The following is a 371-nucleotide window of genomic DNA, read 5'->3' on the forward strand; positions in this document are numbered from 1 at the left end:
TCGGGCAGAACTCGAGGGTGGCTTTCTCTCAGAGGTGCTTGCAGCAATTACCATGGGACACTGAGACCCTGGGCCTCTTAGGGCAGGGCTGAGGATCAGCCATAGCTGTTTGCTCTCTCCGCCTTGTTGATTCCCTGAGACCCCGCCCAACTCAAGCTGTGCTCAGAGGCTTTTGCATATGAAAGGCCTGGCCCTTTGCAATCTGAAAATTACCTAACAAACTGCAGCTGGGTCAGAGAGACCCAGAACTTCCAAAAGAAGGCCCAAGGCCCCACAGCAGCTTGCATTGCTTCACAGCTGGGCCTCATCTGGGCACCTCCAAACCCCAAACAAAGAAGAGGAATCTGCAGATCTCTCCATAGCTCCTGCTG

General features: G+C 54.2%; 1 protein-coding gene across 1 annotated transcript in view; it reads right to left on the reverse strand.

The window, feature by feature from the left end:
* The window catches only part of DUOX1 (dual oxidase 1), a 33,164-nt gene that overhangs the window by 27,124 nt on the left and 5,669 nt on the right, over positions 1–371 (reverse strand). The window lies entirely within an intron of this gene.

The sequence above is a fragment of the Myotis brandtii genome, unplaced genomic scaffold (genome assembly GCF_000412655.1).
Source record: "Myotis brandtii unplaced genomic scaffold, ASM41265v1 scaffold521, whole genome shotgun sequence".
Taxonomy (NCBI): Eukaryota; Metazoa; Chordata; class Mammalia; order Chiroptera; family Vespertilionidae; genus Myotis; species Myotis brandtii.